The sequence below is a fragment of the Canis lupus genome, chromosome 31, assembly GCF_003254725.2.
Source record: "Canis lupus dingo isolate Sandy chromosome 31, ASM325472v2, whole genome shotgun sequence".
Lineage (NCBI taxonomy): Eukaryota > Metazoa > Chordata > Mammalia > Carnivora > Canidae > Canis > Canis lupus.
The window spans coordinates 11,234,539-11,252,907 of record NC_064273.1 but is presented as its reverse complement, the minus strand read 5'-3'; the positions used below and the strand labels follow the sequence as shown (position 1 = coordinate 11,252,907).

The 18,369-nt window shown below is 34.3% G+C and overlaps 1 protein-coding gene and 1 long non-coding RNA gene across 9 annotated transcripts in view; one reads left to right on the top strand and one right to left on the bottom strand.

Annotated features, from left to right (window-relative positions):
- Nucleotides 1–18,369, top strand: part of ROBO2 (roundabout guidance receptor 2) — a 1,648,622-nt gene that overhangs the window by 195,985 nt on the left and 1,434,268 nt on the right. The gene's annotated exons all lie outside the window — the stretch shown is intronic.
- The window catches only part of LOC112661614 (uncharacterized), an 80,800-nt gene that overhangs the window by 44,060 nt on the left and 18,371 nt on the right, over nt 1–18,369 (bottom strand). The window contains exons 5-6 of one of the 8 annotated variants that reach the window (XR_004811079.2): nt 13,846–13,907; nt 2,505–3,099 (exon numbers count right to left, since the gene is read on the bottom strand). The exons of 2 other annotated variants lie outside the window; for them this stretch is intronic. This is a non-coding gene — a long non-coding RNA (uncharacterized LOC112661614). Of the gene's footprint in view, nt 1–1,910; nt 2,450–2,504; nt 3,100–10,887; nt 11,084–11,109; nt 12,980–13,845; nt 13,908–14,133; nt 14,153–18,369 lie in introns of those variants that run through there. 5 more of the 8 variants (XR_003137852.3, XR_003137855.3, XR_003137854.3 and 2 more) reach the window with 5 other exon arrangements.

Here is an 18,369-nt window from a genome sequence, read left to right as displayed (position 1 = left end):
TGGCTATCGTAACAATAAACCTGAAGGAACTGCCTAAAAGAGTTGGGCTTTTTCATGACTCACTTTAACTCATTTGAGAATATGGAAATACTATTGAACTTAGCTATCATTAAACAGATACAGGGATTATAGATAGCTTATGGTTATTGTTTCCAAATAGAAGAAGAATAGAGACACCAAGTTCAACAATAAGACCTCTGTAGGCACCATTGAAAATCAACTAATAATGATGAATATGGTGTGTGTATGTGAACCAGACTAACAATTGAGTACTTTGATTCATTGGCATGCCTGTTCTTCATACTAAAATTTTTGTATTCTGTGATTAAGGTATTTTGTTTTCCTTTTCTAGTAGTTTCAAAATGGTCACATTTCACAAACATAGATATTCTAGGTTTTGCAATTCAGAAGTAAGAAAATTCTATGTTTCTTGTTCTCCTGAAGTTTATATTGTAGTAGGGGGAGATCTCTAGCTAGCTTTATGGATTTTCTCTTGTAAGTTAAGGACTTCTTTTGTCATGCTGCTTTTAAGATTTTTTCTTTATCACTATATTTTGGATATTTAATTACAATGTGTCTTGGTGTTACCCTGCTTTTATTGATTTTGATGAGAATTCTCTGTGCCTCCTGGGTCTGGATGTCTGTTTCTTTTCACAGATTAGGGATGTTTTCTGTTATTATTTCTTCAAATGAATTTTCTGCCCCCTTTTCTCTCTTCTTTTTCTGGGACTCCTATAATACAAATGTTATTATGTTTGATGGAGTCACTGATTTCCCTAAGTCTATTCTTGTGTTGCATAATTCTTCTTTCTCTCTTTTGTCCAGCTTCATTATATCCTATTATTTTGTCTTCTAGGTCTTAATTCATTCCTCTGCTTCTTCCAGTCTGCTGTTCATTGCAACAAGCCCTTTTCCAATATTGGTTATTGAATTCTTTATCTCTGATTGATTCTTTTTAAATTTTGTCTCTGTTATAAGAGTCACTGATGTCTTCTGTTCTTTTCTCAAGCCCAGTGAGTACCCTTTTGACCACTGCTTTAAATTCTCCTTCAGGCACACAACTCATATCTGTTTCATTTAGAACTCTGGATGTGGCCTTATCTTCTTTCATTTGGGATAATTCTCTCTGTCTTGATATTTTTTTCTAAGTTTCTGTCTTCTTCTCTGTGTTAGAAGCCAGTTATGTCTCCTGCTCCTAAAAGTAATGGCCTTATGAAGAAGTCAGGTAGTGCCAGGGACGGTCTTGGGTATGTGCTATGTGTGCTTTGCTATTGTGTTCTGGTTGTTCTATCCCTTAGGCCAGTTGTCTGCAAAGGCTCTCCTTGCCGGCTTTGAGCAGTGTATGTCCCTGGCCTGAATGAGGTGAGTTTTAGCTAGGTGTGCTCTGGTCTGCTTGTGAAATGAGACTTGGTGCCAACTATACTAGAACTGAAGCCCTGCAGAACTTTCTGATCAGAAGCTGTGATGTGGGCAGGGACTTATGCTGGTCTTCTGGAGGAGGGACCTAACACACTGGGACTGTGACAAGCTTGATGGAAGGGCAGTACTGCTAGAGCAGAAGGGAGTTGGGGCTTTGTGTAAATGACTTAGGCAGCCAATGACAGTGTTTGTCGTCTCCCACCAGTGGCTCTGTGTTTATGCTGAGGGGCCAGTGAGGAAAATGGTGCCAGCCAGCTCCTTTGTTCCCAGAGAGGCATTTCCCTGAACATGGCCTCTCAGGGATGCACTCCTAGAATAGTGAATAATCTCCCCACTGTGTGCCCCAGGCGTTTTTCAGATTGTTTTTTCTACACTGTCTGCCCCTGAGTTGTGAGTAGTGAGAAAGATGTCAAAGAGAAAGGACTCCAACAAATTTTATTTTATTTATTTTATTTTATTTTTTTAATTTTTTTTTTATTATTTATGATAGTCACAGAGAGAGAGAGAGAGAGGCAGAGACACAGGCAGAGGGAGAAGCAGGCTCCATGCACCGGGAGCCTGATGTGGGATTCGATCCCGGGTCTCCAGGATCGCGCCCTGGGCCAAAGGCAGGCGCCAAACCGCTGCGCCACCCAGGGATCCCCAAATTTTAAATGCAAACTATAGGCATTTTATGAATTCCATAAATATATTTGATAAAACATTTAATCCTAAAATATGGTAGTGACATAGGCTCAGTGTCCAGGAAAAGTTCTCCTGAGACCTGAAAGAAGTATACCAAGAGCAAAATACTTTATTTTCATAAAAATGGATAGATACATAAAATAGATAGATATACAAAATGATGACCTTATTCGCATTCTACTGACTATGTAAGAAGACAGAAATAGAGAGGAGGAGGAACAGAGAAAGAGGGAGAGAAAGAGTTTTCAACTGCAGAAAAAAATGGAATCTTGCTTGGAGAATCCTCAAGCAAACTTTTATCCATTATTTGTAGCAATGGTTCCCAACTGTTGTCGAATATGCATCCCTGTACAAATGATGGAACGGACTCACTATAGTTAATTTGGGATTTAAGAAGTGTCAAAGTCTTGGTTTGTTTCTTAGTGTTAGAAGAGAATTCTTTTTTTTTTTTTTTTTTAAGATTTATTTATTTGAGAGAGAGAGAGAGCACCAGAGCAACTATGATGAGGGGCAGAGGGAGAGGATCTTTAAGCAGTCTCTCTGCTGAGTGTGGGGACCAATGTGGGGCTCTGTTTCAGGACCCATGAGATCATGACCTGAGCCAAAACTGAGAGTTGGATGCTTAACTGACTGAGCCACCCAGGTGCCCCAAGAATTCTGTCTCTTGAGAGAGCCCCTTCAGATATTTAACACATTGTTTCCCCAAATGAGACAGATGGAATAAAATTTGATGGAAATGAAATTCTCAGTTCCTTTCCCCTCAAAGACCTGCAGATGAAGAATCGTGGTAAAGCTGGTGAATACCAAGGATTCTCTAATTACACTTGACCTAGACAGTTATGTGTGATGCACAGTTAAAATCATAGCAAAGAAGGAAATACTGCATTTGTTCATCTTTTGGAAGTTTATTTGCCTGTTTCTCTTAAGTCTTCCCACATAAAACGGTACGTGTTTCTGAAAAAATGTAGCTCATCTTAGCAAGAAGAATTTAATGACCTGTTTAAAGAAATGTCAAGTACAAACTATTACTACTATTATCATTAATACTTCTAGTGCTATGGTCAATAACAATAGCTGTGTCAAAATGGGCCGCTAGAACTGAAAAAAAATGGTGCCAGTTTCTATGCCATGTAGAGAATGCCAGATTTCTTTGTTCTTTCAAAATATAGAGCAAAAACTGTTTATGTTAGCAAACTTTTGCATGGAAAATCATGTCTGTAGCGAAAATAAGAAAATCTCCTTCAGATGCTTTTTTTAAGCAACTGCTCTTGGGAAATGAATACAATATGGGGGTGTAGTAGTTAGAAGAGAAAAATAATGTAAATGAATTGTCTCTCACCATGTACACCTGAACAAATGAACTGTGTTAAATTGCTTATGTAAAGTAAGAGGACTGTTGTCATTCATGAATAAATAGCATTTATAACATTGCTGTTCTAAAATAATAAATGAATTTGCTGGTGGCTCATGCACCAAACCAATTTTGGATGGGTCAAATGAACTAGATATTGCACTATTATAATGGTTTGTTCCATCTTCAGTTCAAACAGAAATAATAGATAAAACATTTTATGCTGTGAATAACTTTCATAAAAATGTTTGACTATAGTTCACTTTGTTAACATATATTTCTTGACCTTTATGGCCAGAATGACAATAAAATTACAAATATTTCTTTTTTTAAAAGATTTTACTTATTTATTCGAGAGAGAGAGAGACAGAAAGAGACATAGGCAGAAGGAGAAGCAGGCTCCAGGCAGGGAGCCCAATGTGAGACTCGATCCAGAGACCGCGGATCTCCCCCTGAGCCAGGGGCAGGTGCTCAACCTCTGAGCCACCCAGACATCCCATTTTTCATCAATTTATTCAAATTACCAAATTAAGATTATCTTGTCAGAGTTAAAGTTTCATTAGCATACATACTCGGTTAGTGACCCCATAGAATATTAAAGGTTTTATATTATTATTGAGTTAAGATCACTTATAGGATTCGGCAGCAAGCTTAGGGTTAATGTTCTAACAAGCAGTTGGACATTTAACATTTGCAAAAATGTCATAATATGGAAAAAATGATATTCAAAATAGGAGCCAACTTTATTTTATACCAGTATACTCTCTGAGAATCTTGACTAGATCATCAGTCACAGTTTTTTAAAGCTATCTTTTTTCTTTTCTTTTCTTTTTTTCTTTTTTTTTTTTTTTTTTTACCTTAATGTTGATATTTTCACTGTCAGATCTCATCCCTGGTACTCTCTGTCACATAGTTGAGTGATGGGGCAAGATCAAACTTATGTTTGCAGAATTCCGTAGTCCTATTATATTTACTATTTATTCTTTTCCTGACATTAAAGACATGACTGTTATTTAACAAATGTAATTCTCTTACCTCTATAAGTTATTTTTATATGGGTTAAAATATTGTAATTATATATAGACTTTTACACTTTTTAATTCTCATTTTAAGTCTCATTTTAATGTCTCTTTTCCCTCTGTGATTCCAGTATAGGCAGGGATCACCTTACCCTAAGGTATAACCACACATTAATTATATAGGAAGCATTTTTTATATACTTGTTGGATGACAAATTTTACCCGCTATGCATTTCCTAAACAAAATCTTGTGAATGTGAAACCACGAAAATTTCTATAATTCTTCTCCTCAAGTATCTAAAACATTATATAAGAGTTCATTCTTCAGTATTCATTTTCTCCTCCCTTTTTGTTTTTTTTTCTCATTCTCCATCCAAGCCAGAGCAATACTTAACTGTGATTAAACAAAACAAAACAAAAAACAACAACAAAAAAACTTGTGTTTCCAATAGCACCTACCAAGTTGATGGCCATATAATATAAATAATCTAAACTTCTTGGAGGAGTCAAATGGAAGAGACTGCCAGCAGGAATAGAGGAGATAGGGAAGAATATGATGGAGCATTTTATCATTAGAAATCTATTCCAGGGATAAAAGACAAGCAATGAAATTGCAACTCTAAAAGAGGAAAATGGTGGTTACTCCACTAAGGGTCAAGCAAACCATTTAATGAGAGCAGCAATTTCACAATCAATGGAACAGAGGACATATGGTAGAATTATTTCCCCAGCAGTAGCAATCTGGGTGATTACTGTCTTTAATATGTTGGCTTACATTACCTTTCCTTGTTCAATTTTTAGGTTCAACATAATAAAGAAATATTATTGGATAGTAAGGAAGGAGAAGGGAAATAATTGTTTAACTGTAAATAGCAAAGCATCTGTGTGATTCATTCCCAAATTCTTTATAATCACGGAAAATAATTACAGTACTCTGTTCTAAAAATGGTACAGAAATAATTATTAGGCAGATGTACAGCTATTTGTCATTGAGGTTGGACAATTTCATTTATAAACTAACGTGTTTATGTAACAGCCCTGGATCAAACCTACACCATCTGCGTTGGTTAAAAAGCTTATTTGGGACATGTGCTGCCTACAGTACTGAAACAATTCTTTTGTTTCACTAACAATTGAGAATGTTGTTCTGTGTGATTGGAACCCTGGCATTTTACTCTTCATTTACCCTGGGGAAAAACTCATCTGAATAGTTATCCTATTACCCACATGTAATTCACTGAGGGCCATACAATGTTCTGTGATAAATTATTTAAACATCATGTCATGAATATTAAGGTATACATGTGTCTTACAGAACTCTAGAACCAGACCTTGGAAGCAGACTATGTCTGAAATGTGGCTAAATCTATAGCCAACCAGACTCTCTGGGTTCAGATTCTGATTTGACTATTTAGTTGACTATTTAGGCAAGTTGGAAAAGTTATTTAACTCTCAGGGCCTCAGTTTAGCTTCCTTTAAGTTAGGCATAATGATTTTTACCTCATGGAATTGATGTGAGAATTAAACATTAATGCACAGAAAAAACCCCATGTAACACCATATGGCCTGTTGTAAGCAGTCAAATACTAGTTCTTATTTTCTCATTTAACACGCTCATTTTACAAATAAAGGAAGAAAGGCTCTAATACTTTGAAAGGCATTAATGCCTAATGTAAAAAGAACAAATTTGGTGTCAATCAACTGAGTTTAAATTCAGCTCCTCCCTTTACTATTTATATGGCTATTATCTCAAATAATACAAAATATAAAATTAGGGAAATAATTACATATTCTTACCAGATGATTTGTAAGTAGTATCTAGGAAGATAATTAGGGTATCCTTGTTTTTATTTTTGGGATATTTTTCATTCTTCTGTGGGATTTCCTCCATGACCCAAGAAGAGAGATCTGCTTTTAATTTTCAGAAGTTTTATTAGTCGTTGTTACTATTATTACCTGCAGACTGATAAGAGAATGCATCCTATCTTTGCTACTTTTTGATTAAATTTTTCTTTGTGGCCTATGATATTTTTACTTTTTATAAATAATAATCAATGGATGTTTGAAAGGAGATTGTGCTCTGTTTTTCTTTTTCAAGATACAGAGCTTAGTATAAACTATTAGATGTTTCTTAGTTATGTTTTTTCAATTTTACTTATTTATGTCCCTTTAATTATCATGGGTAGAGAGACAAAATTAATGCATTTGTCTTTTTTTCCTTATATGTTCTCTGCAGTTTGCTATATGCCTATTGATATGGTGGCATAGATGTTCATTGTGAACTGCAATTTATAACAATAGAAAAATACCCTTCTTCAATTTGTCTGCTTTGTGTCCTGACTTAATGTTTGCCTGATAAAAGATTTCAATCCTAGATTTCTTTTTGGGTGAATCTTTTGTGTACTTTGACATCTTGGTTTTCCCTTTTCTAAATTGTATTGTTAATGTATATTTTTTGTAGAGGCTGGAGTTGAGTTTTACTCTAGGCAAACATATAAGGGAGTCTTTTATTTATTGTGTGATAGTTTGATCTTAGTTCTAGCATGTTATTTTATGTCCTATTGCATTCTTAACTTAGGTTTCTGTTTTTCTATTTATAGTTATAATTCTGTTCTGATGTTCAACTTTGTCACTTTAATTTTATAGAATATTATTAATCTCCTATTTTTAGATAACTCTTATCTGACCATTGATAAAAATTAATATATTTATCCTTCTTTGTCTACTACAGGTTAAGGGATCAAAGAACTGACTTTCCTTTCACCCTGTTTCCCCATTCCCCCTCTCATATTTTGTTATGCTATTTTTGAAATGCCAGTGGATAAAAAATATTCACATTCTGCTCTGAAAAATTCTAGACCCCATGTTTCTTTCAATCATGTTAATGCAGTTAAAAGATTTATCTGTCTTCACAGAGTTGTCACCTTTCACAAATAAAAATAGATAATTACTCAAATTTGAGTTTCAAATAAATATAGGATAAAATTTTAAGGATAAGAATGTTTCATGAAATATTAAGAATATTAAGTATATTATATTTTCTGGTCATCCCATGCAGAGTTCCTTCACCAAAGATTTTTAGTCATTTCTGGATTGTTTGGGGTTTGGCTTCTAGAAGATCCCTGAAGAATGACTCAGCAATAGTGTGCAAGTTCAAATTGTGTGCCTGGTAACTTTGTACTCAGAAAACAGGTCAGCTGTGTAAAAACATTTTTCTTAACATTTCAGGTTTAAAAAAAAATTGTAGATGTTTTCTCACTATGCTGTGATATGTGGATGGTGCTGGATAACTAAGACCAGTCACATTTTTCCTTCTCTCATAAGACAGTCTTTTTCCTTTCTCCATTGGCCATTCTGTGTCATTTGTACCTAGAACAAAATGTAAATTCAAGTGTCTTTTAATTTTTAAAGTCATATCTTCTTTTGTTTCCAAAAATTTTTCTTATATTTTTTTATTTTTCTTCTGTTCCATTATTTTGATTTTCTTTTTTAGAGAGATCAACCAACTTATAATACATTTCCTTATTTTCAATGCCTGTCATTTTAATTCATTTTTTCTCTTTAAAAATTTGTATTTATTTTAACTATTTCTATTTCCTATTTTTTCAATTTCTGTACTTTGTTCCTCAATATTATTTGAGTCATTTATGTTCTTTCCCATAATCTTTTCAGATTTACTTTATTTCTATGATGTTTTAATATTTTTCTTTCATTTTTACTGAACCCCCCAGCTCAACTTTTAGATCTCTCTAGATTGTTTTGTCATTTATTCCCTGAACTTCTGGCCTTCTGCCTTGTGTTCTTGATTCATTGAAGCAACTACTCTTTTTAACTCATGGTGAAAATATATGATCACAATTTTTATCTTCTCCCTAGTAACAATTTTTTTTGTTAGGAATTTTTCATTTTCTGTAAATATTTTCTGCTTCTTTTACTCCTTTAAAATCTTTTTTTGTGCATATCTTATTAATGGTATTTTTTTAAATTAATTATAATGGAAGGAACAATATTTTCATAGGCCAACTATTGTTCAAGTGAAGTGTTAAGGCTGGGTTCCAGGCTAATTGCAATTTTTCTTGTAACACTGAGTTTCTTCTGTATAAGTTTAATTATTCTTTACTTTTCCCCATTCAAAGAGTTAGGCAACTTCATGGGATTTTTTTTATTGTTGTTGTTTTTCTGTTGTTGCTGTTTGTTTAATTGCTTTTTCACTTTATTTCGCTTTATATTTTTAGGTGGCAAGATTTCCTTTTCTTCTGCAATCACTATGACAAACTAGTTAACTGGTTTCTACAAGATGATTTATCTATTAATTCTTTATTTAGCCTTACTTTTTCTGTTCCTCAGACCTAAACTAAATCCAGTACTCCCTTGCTACCAGGTGGTATAGTCCTGTTCTCACTTTTTGAAAAGAGAATTCTGAGTGTTTCTCCAGGAGTGGCCATCACTTTTTAAAAGTTCATTTTTGCTTCCTCTTTCTGAGATGCTTCATGCTCCATTCATATTCTCTGATATATTATCTTTTCCTTACACCTTTTCCTACTCTATCCCTGTTGCTTTGACCACATATCTACCTAAGGAAGGGGGGTGGTGGGATCCCTGGGTGGCTCAGCGGTTTAACGCCTGCCTTTGACCCAGGGCGTGATCCTGGAGTCCCAGGATCGAGTCCCACATCAGGCTCCCTGCATGGAGCCTGCTTCTCCCTCTGCCTGTGTCTCTGCCTCTCTCTCTCTCAGTCTGTGTCTCTCATGAATAAATAAAATAAAATTTAAAAAAAGGAAGGAGGGTGGTGATTACTGGTATCCCAGTTTTATCAAAGATACAAAAAATTTTTGTTATTGTTGATGTTGTTCCCCTGTTGATTTTCAGATGACTTCCTGGAAATCCTTTTTTGATGCTAAATGTTTAAAACTATATATTCACTGTTGTACCTTTTAGCAAAAACTCATTCAGTGAAGAAAAATAAACACTAACTCAATAAGATTTGTCTTTAAAAAGTGTGATTTTCCCCTTGTTTAAGCAAACTGGATTAAAGTCAAAGATGTATAAGAAAAATCATTATGCTTAAAGCTAAAAGTTAATTTTCTTGAGAAATAAAACAAAACAAAACAAATTACCTCATTGGAAACTATTCAAGGAAGCCAAGTAACATTGTTCGGGTTTGGAAGAGCTTTTCTGTATCTAATTAGTGTTTCTGCTATCTTCTTTGCTGCTTTCAAGGAAACATTTTGATTTTGTTAGCTTGAATGGCATTTACAACTGATTATTGAAGTCCCCTGGGATTATTTGTCTCATGATAACTCTTATTACTTCTCTAATGATAAGTCCGTCCAGTATTCTGTACTCCTACTGTACTCCTATTGCTTATTGTAATTATTTCTATGCTAAGGTTGCTTGGCATAAAAACATCAGGGAAAATTTGCAGCCTTAAATTAGGGACCAGAACAACACTTACTGTGCATTTTCACAATCACTATTTGACATAACATTCAGGGAACAGTAGAGTCAATGTAAAAAAAAAATCCCTACATTGTTTTTTCAGCTTCTCTGAAGTCCATCAATGAATAGTATTACTCTTCATTAGTGTCAGATAGAGTTCTATGCAATGAGATTTTAGTAAGACATACCAAGTTAGTTCAGTAAAATAGGGTCAAGATGAAGTCTTTTCTCAAATGAACTTAGAAAAATATTCACAATTAAAACTCAGTGTCTACTTTTTTTTTTCCTGATCTGAAGAAAAACCTGTAAGTAGTTTGTAATGAACTTCACCAATCTGAACACAGCAAGATTTTTAAGGTTGGGTTGTAATTTCTGTCTGGATCTTATACTCTGTTACATTACCAATGCTCTGAGTTTTTTCCTTCATAAGCATAATCATTCAATTAAATTAAATAATTTGTTTATTGTAGAGTACAGAGTCTTCGACCATCAAGATCATTTTAAAGGGAAAAATAGCATTGTCAGCATTTACTACCAGTAAAAAGCGTAAAAAAAGGCTATGTTTGTTTTTAAGCTTAAAAAGTGTGATTACCTCACACGGATAAGAATTTGAGAGTAGGAGTGTCAACATAGGGCAATCTGCAATTGTAAAAGTTATACTTCAAAATAGGAAAATAAAAATAAAAATAAATTATTAACACATTTATTGAAAAGGCAGTGCCTTCATGACTCACCAAACTAAGTTTAAATGAGGAATATAGAAATAGGGTTAGGAACCACAATCTCCTAACTTTTGAGGGAATACAGTATCACATGCAATTTATCTCTAACTTTAGATCTCCTCTTGGATATTATCATTAGGCACTATTACTTGCCCATTATTGTAGATAAATAATAATACAAAAAAGGTGTTCATGGTTAGAACCCAGAATGATTGAGGCATATTAATCTCTATCTGCTTTCATTAATTTTGGAAAACAAAATATTTATTTGGCACTGAGCATCTGTTTAATATATTGTTGTGAGAATCCCTGGGTGGCTCAGCAGTTTGGAGCCTGCCTTCCGCCCAGGGCGTGATCCTGGAGACCCGGGGTCGAGTCCCACATCGAGCTCCCTGCGTGGAGCCTGCTTCTCCCTCTGCCTGTGTCTCTGCCTCTCTCTCTCTCTCTCTCTCTCTATGAATGATAAATAAATAAATCTTTAATATATATGATATATATTATATATACATATAATATATATATAGTTGTAAGATGGCCAACCACATGTTCTTTCCGTGTCTATTATCAGATAATTGTTATTATATGGTTAAGAGTAAATGAACAAGGGACTCTGTTGTGGTCAAATTCTATCATCAAAGATTCTTAGTCATAGTGAGAGAGCTTAGATACTCAGAACTTCCTGAAGCAAAGCTTTTCCTTAAAGATGATCTCCCACTATGATTTCATACTTACCTGTGGAACAGACTTTGGTAAGTTTTGGATTCATTCACTCATATCAACCTCAATGCCAGATACAACTCTACCAGCAGTGACTTTCAAGGTCACTTCTAGAAGCTGAAAATCTACATGCTGACCTTTTCACAAAGTTAAATCTCATTTTGTTCATTCAGATCTATCAAATTAATAATCATAACTCATTTCGTAGAACTATTTCTTGAGATGTGTTTAATATTTTTAAAAAAATTAACAGCACTTTATTACTAAATTGAAAGGATTTGGGTAAATTGTCACTAAATTGTACCCCTTAAAACAAATAGACTATAAAGTGGGACATAGCTATTTTCTAACATATATAATTTTATGAAGTATAAACATTTGTACAATTTGATTACTATGGTACCTTTGGATAAGTTCATGTGAAAAACAAATTAATATTTCTTATTCTATAACCAAATAGCTATAGGCTTTCTTGAATATGATTTGAGGTAAAAACAAGCAAGTAAAATTTACTAAAAACATAATATCAAGATATAGTAAGTTGAAATAAACAGAAGACAACCAATCAGTGAGCACAGTCCATTATCAAAGCGCCTTCTAAACAGTTTTTAGGATTGTGAGTTCATATAGATTATAATGCAAATTGCCATGTTATATCAATAGCAAATCTGTTTTATAAAACTTTCTGAAGCCTGGGTACTTCCAAAAGCAGAGGGTAAAATGACCATTTAAGAAGTGTTTGTTTTGAAGCATTTTTACTAGGTGAAGTAGCAACACTGAAGTGAATGTCATTTACACATAGTATGCATGTGTGTTTGATTAGTTATGTTTAATAGAAAATGTGGCCTTCATGGCAAAGAGCTCTTCAGGCTTCTTTTATAAAAAAGGCGACATGAAGAGGACAATATTAAACAAAGAACTGTTCAAGTTTCTAGCCTTTGGAGGAAGAACACATAAATCTTTCCTCTCAAACCAGTGATGTTGTATTAATTTACAGTAACTGTTTTCCAATTCAAAATCTACTTTGGGGAAACCTTTTAGGAAATTATCTTGCCTAGCTGAAAAGATGAGATCTCTAATAACTAGCCATTGTGTCTAAAGAAAGTTGATTTACAGACCCATTTTTTTTTCCCTGAAGGAAAGATTATCCCCAAGGGTTTATGTGTGTGTGTGCATGTGTGTGTGCATGTGCGTGCGTGCGTGTGTGTGTGTATGAGAGAGAGAGAGAGAGATTGTGTTTATATGGATTCTCTGGAAAAGAATCTTATTCATACTGGATATTTATATACACTCATAATGGTTGGGTGATGTCAGCCAAAACTTCTTCACTTACTGACATTTAGTCAAGTATTATAAACTGCTGCTCACTATTGCATTGTACATGTATTGAAATAAAAATAAAAGATAATTTAAAGATATTCATCCAATGCTTCAAGTGTAGATGTGATCCACTCCTTGGAAATCATTTGCATTATTTTCTTCACATAAAAGGAGTGACAATGGTGATTGTGGTTCAAGAGTTTGCATGTACAGCAATAACTTGTGGATAATCATGGTTTGTAGTTCTTGTTCTTCTGAACTTCCGGGAATTCAGAAATACCATAAAAATCATTCTGTAAGGTTATACTCTGTGAAAACACAGACCAGAATAAAACAAAAGATTTGTCATCTCAAAAACGATTCTCTTGATCTAGGGACTTTTTTCTTATTGAAATGTGAAATGTGACTTCCATAGTTACTTTTTTTTGACTTTGGCAAGGATAACCTAGTTCACATTTCCATCTATTGAGGACCAAAGCCTCTGTGTAAATGATGTGAGAAATATTCTCTGGCATTTATAGCACCAAAATAAAAAGCAAACAATTTGCTGCTACACACTAGGGAATGAGATGGCATATACTCTAAGGAAATTGAACTTTCATTTATATAGGGGAATTCCAGGGTGGATTTTGCTTCAGTATGCATAATTTTAAAAGAAATGTGTTCACTTCTTATATTCAGATGTGTCTTTGTAATTGGAGGCCACTTGAAATACACTACTCAATCTCCCAGAAATTAATTCCAATAACACTAGGTAATGAAGATACCTTACATTTGTATAGTGCTTTAGAATACACATGGGTGCTGTCACATTTATAACTTTATATTTAGGACTAAACTGAGTTTAGGAAGGATAATTCTCATATGCATTTGAAAAGTGGTTAAGCATGCCCAGCTAGGCTCTGTAACTGTTAAATCCAGTAGCTAGAGAGGTTTATGTTCTAAAAAAAAAAAAAAAAAAAAAAAAAAAAACATGGTTCTTTTGTAAGAGTAGAAAAGAAAAACCCCGACATTTGGAGCTGTGCCTCTAGAGCCAGTAACCTTAATGACAAGTCATTCCTCAAGTGCTTGGGAGTTTTCTAGAATGTCAATTTAATTTTCCTTGATATCAATTAACAGAATTATTTCTTGAACCTTGTCCTACCACAAGAATATTTTCATATCGTGGCCTTACCTCTAAATTATTTTGATATATTTTAGTTGCAAGTCTCTCTTGTGCTAAAACACCTACTGCATCTGAAGTGTAAAAATAACATTATAAGAAATTTTGAAAGAAACATTTGAGAAAGCTCTCAGTTGCTGGCATTGGAGAATATATTAAAAAGACAGGGGGATCCCTGGGTGGCTTAGTGGTTTAGTGCCTGCCTTTGGCCCAGGGAGCCATCCTGGAGTCCCGGGATCGAGTCCTACCTTGGGCTCCCGGCATGGAGCCTGCTTCTCCCTCCTTCTGTGTCTCTGCCTCTCTCTCTCTCTCTCTATGTCTATCATAAATAAATAAATAAATAAATAAATAAATAAATAAATAAATCTAAAAAAAAAGACAATGAAATTCTATCTTTACCCTCCATAATGAAAAAATAAGTCTGATGGTATTAATTTTGGAAAGGTTGTGGAGACATGGGTACCTCAATATATGCTCGCTAAGAGTACAGAGTAGTGAGCTCTGAACAGTAATTGCCAGTATCTAGAAAATACATGGGCATATACGTAGATTTTGCCCCAGAAATCCCATACTAGAAACTCTTGCCTACAAGAACAAGGTTTAGATTTGGATTTATCTCAGTGGTGTTTACAGTAGGAAAACCATTGAAACAATGCTTATGTTTATATTGCTATCATTTTATTTGATAGCATGTTTCTCAGTTGAATGGAAATATATCTACATAACAATTTGAGGAAAAATAAAAAAAAACATGTGACAGAGAATATAAGTTATGTAAATTTAAAGCACTTACAAGACATATACACATTTATATATACATGTACACATCTGTGCATATGCATATGCACAGGTGTATATAAATAGGTATATATAAATAGGTATGTGTGTATATATACCTATATATATATAGGTATATATAGGTATATATATATACAGTTGACTCTTGAACAATGCAGGCATTAGGGTCACTGATCTCCATACAGTTAAAAATCTGCATATAACTTGACTCGCCCAAAACTTAATCATTAATAGCCTACTGTTGACTGGAGATTCTATTGATAATATGAGTAGTCAGCTAACATAAATTTTTTGTGTTATATGTATTATATACTATATTCTTACATTCACACTGTTGGATGAAGTTCTATTTTTTTAGTATTTAGTGGTGGATAAATCCCTTGAATCCCCTCTTGGTTTCATGCTCTTTGTGCAGAGATCTTATATTTAATGTTTCTCTCATGTCCTCAGAACATTTACCAATGGGCATATAGAAAGCACTTAAAAAAATATTTGTTGATGGAGGGTGTTATGCTGAGTGAAGTAAGTCAATTGGAGAAGGACAAACATTATATGTTCTCATTCATTTGGGGAATATAAATAATAGTGAAAGGGAATAGAAGGGAAGGGAGAAGAAATGGGTAGGAAATATCAGAAAGGGAGACAGAACATAAAGACTCCTAACTCTGGGAAACAAACTAGGGATGGTGGAAGGAGAGGAGGGCGGGGGGTGGGGGTGACTGGGTGACGGGCACTGAGGGGGGCACTTGACGGGATGAGCACTGGGTGTTATTCTGTATGTTGGCAAATTGAACACCAATAAAAACTAAATTTATAAAAAAAATTTCAGGGTTGAACTATTCCAGAGTTTGTTTTCATACCCAAGTCGTTTTGATATAACTTAACAAAATGCACTGAGATACTGGGAGCTTCCCATGGCACTTTCTTCTCTTTACTTCTAATTGTGCTAATATTTTATGTTTCTCTGATTACCATTGTAAGAACAGAAAACTGTGGTAGAGACAGTTGATTAGTCATCTCTTGTACGATCTCCTTGCCTTGTGTGTGGATCCTGCGAAAACTTCTAGCCAATAAACTATGGCACAGGTGGTAGGATATCACTTCCATGATTGTTTATGTTATATGACAAGAAGAAAATATTTGTAGATGTTATTAAGGTCCTTAATCAGTTGACTTTGAATGAAGAGACTTTTTGGGGGGTGAGTCTGACTTAATCAGATAATAAGCCTTTTGAAAAAGCATCTGGATATCAGAGAATCTTTTTCCTGTTGAAAAGCAAGTAGCCATGGGTTTTTCAGTTGCAAGGGACCACTGGAAAAAGCTTTTGATGAGAATTTAGTCCTAGCTGACATTTTGTTGCATCCTTATGACATGCTTAGTAAAGGATCCAGAGAAGATATATCTGGACTCCCGACTTAAGGAAGCTGTGAGATAATAAATATGTTCTATTGTAGGCTGTGAAGTTTGTAGTAATTTCTCTTATAGCAACTAAAAACTAATTAGATATCTACAACGAACATCTATTTTTTTTTTTGAGAAATATCTGAGTGGACTCTAAACCACATACACACATACACACACACACACACACACACAAATTAATCTGTGATCACAAAACAAGCCAAGTGTAAAATGGTTTGACTATAGAAGGTAATTGTTTGATTGTTTATCACATAAAATAGTGAGTCATAGTAATAGGAGGGCTTTGCTCAGAGTCACTTACGACCCCTGAGGGCCAATGGCTCTGTCTCCAGCCTCTGGCTTGCAAGATTTCCCTTGGAGTTCCCCTCCATTAGACAGAAAGGGCAAGGGAACAAGGAGGATTGTATGGGAAAGATTTTATGGAACACATTTCATTTCTCCTCATATCTCATTGATCAGCATGTAAGCCTATGACTGGCCATACAAAAAGGGCTGAGGAATATAATTCAACTGTGTGCTCAGAGGAAAAAGAGACTGTAGATTTTAATGAACGACTAGCCTGTTAAAACACTGGACAAGGTAATAATTAAAGCCACTATAAACATATGAAGACATCTAGGTTCAAAATATATCAGTAACTTAGCCGAGACCAACTAAATAAATAGTAGGGATAGAATTTGAGAATTACTTATGTTTAAAGAAGATGCTCTTGATACTAAAACACATAGCCTAAGAGAACATGATGTCACAGATGCACTTTCACTCTTTTTCTTCCCAAAGATACTCTTTCTAGATGTCCACAATTCATATTATGCTATATTCTCTTCTCATATTTTACTTTTCTCTTTAAAGGTGAGGCATAATATTTATATAGGTAGACATAATATGATCAATATAATATTTTATAAACAAATAACCTTTTGTTTAATTTGATATAAGAAATTCTCCAGGTATCTTTTGATAATTCATTAATACACTCAACACATAAATTTGTTCAATAAAAGGGTGTGAGGCACTGGGACATGCACATGTATGATGTATCACATTTACCCATGAGAAGATAACCCATAAGGAAGTCACCATTGTTCTGATTTTTTTTTTCAGGAAACAGATCAGTAGTAGACAATATTTTTTAACTTGCAAAGTTAACATGTCTTTTTTTTTTTAAGTTAACATATCTTGTAGGTAACTGAGTTGAGCCCAGAACTTAAGACTCCTGATTCCCAAGTTATTTTCTCCTGGTGACTATATAGAGTTCATGTTTTATAAGGAGATGCACCATCTCTTAAATAGCACCTTAGCTACCTTCAATTTTAATTCTTAAATATATTTCAATATGACAAAGTCCAGGGATTAATTTTACATACATTAAAGTGAAATACTACTTTGCAGACATCTCTACTGGTATTGTTTATGAATACATTTATGTTACTACAGGACAATATTATTTACAAAAATGATACTATAAAGTAAAATTTTAAATGTGGAACTGATACCTGGTTTGATATTTATATAGCTCACTTTTAAAATCACTGCAATAGGAAGAAACAAGTTTATACTTTGCCATTTGACACCTAGATACCTTGGAAAATAAAATATTCTGAGTTTTAGTGTTCTTAATATTAAATGGGACTCATAATTCCTTGACAGCATTGTTGGGAAATAATATTGAAATAATACTTACTGGTGGCTTGCACAAAGTTTATTTATTTATTTTTAAAGATTTCATTTATTTACTTGACAGAGAGAGACAGCATCCGAACAGGGCTCAGGGGCAGAGGGAGAGGGAGAAGCAGGCTCGCAGCTAAACAGGGAGCCTCACATGGGTCTTGAACCTAGGACTCCAGGATCACAACCTGTGCCAAAGCCTGATTCTTAATCAACTGAACCACCCAGGTGCCCCTGCTTACACAGAGTTTAAATATTAGTTTCTCCATCTCTACAGTTGGCAGTGCTGTAAGAAGGAAACAATTGTTTTTCTGCCTCTTTGGGATCCTGGTATTTCAAAAGAAAAGCTCCCTTCTATGTTTTAAAATCATGCCTCAGTCTAAACAATTCTACTGATAGGAAATGGCTTAAGATGAAAATTATTCAGAGACTGGTGGCAACAATGAAAATGAAGGGGAAAAAAAAATCCTTGATAGTGATTGGAAAATGAGTACATTTAGTTTTACCTTTTTTGTGATTTTCTTAATTTGGGGTAAGTTTGGAAGAGTGGGAAGGGAAGGAAAATGTCTAAAAAGATGTAAAATGTTATAAAGGGAGTGTGAAAAGAGGAGATAAGTCTATTGCATGTATTGCATATCAGTGTGCATC